The following is a 964-nucleotide window of genomic DNA, read 5'->3' as shown; positions in this document are numbered from 1 at the left end:
ATACATACATACATACATACATACATACATACATACATACATACATACATATAATATATATATATATATATATATATATATATATATATATATATATATATATATATATATATATATATATATATATATATATATATATATATATATATATACACATATATATACCACTTGTTACCAGGCAGAGTTCTTTGGGCTCAATCACAGCTGCCCTATTGGCCAATCGGACAAAAAGCTGGCATGCTAGCCACACCCACTATTTACTAGAAAAGTGTTGCAAGCCCCTTCCTGCTCTGTCACTAATAAAAATATATAATGACACATTTCCCTGAACGTTAACTTTGTTAGCGCTGGAGGTATCCAAACATATGTATTTATTCACTAAATGTGTGGTTTTTAGTTAGAAAAAATTAACCATGAATCATTTAATTTCCATGGATTTGTTTCAGTACAAAACAAAATAAAAGTCAAGTTTCATTAAAAAAGTATGAAAATTGTTTTGATATAAAAAAAAGTGCACTTTTTTCTGAAAGAAAAATAAATATATTTTTTCTAATTATAATAAACAAAGAAAAAAGAGGAAAAAATAAATAAAATAAAATTGTATTGAATTAAATTATATTAAATAAACTAAACAAAATTAAACAAAACAACAACGAAACAAAATTAAAAATAAACATTTCATTAAAAAAGTACGAAAATTGTTTTAATATAAAAAAGTGCACTTTTTTTCTGAAAGAAAAATAAATATATTTTTTCTAATTATAATAAACAAAGAAAAAAAAGAGGAAAAAATAAATCAAATAAAATTGAATTGAATTAAATTAAATTATATTAAATAAACAAAACACAATCAAACAAAACGACAACAAAACAAAATTAAAAATAAACATTTCAATAAAAATGTAAATACAATAAATTAAAATAGAATTTTTTTTTTTTTTAATAATAATTACAAATTAAAATT

This window comes from Entelurus aequoreus, linkage group LG05 (genome assembly GCF_033978785.1).
Source record: "Entelurus aequoreus isolate RoL-2023_Sb linkage group LG05, RoL_Eaeq_v1.1, whole genome shotgun sequence".
NCBI lineage: Eukaryota > Metazoa > Chordata > Actinopteri > Syngnathiformes > Syngnathidae > Entelurus > Entelurus aequoreus.
Note: the sequence above shows the minus strand (reverse complement) of the source record.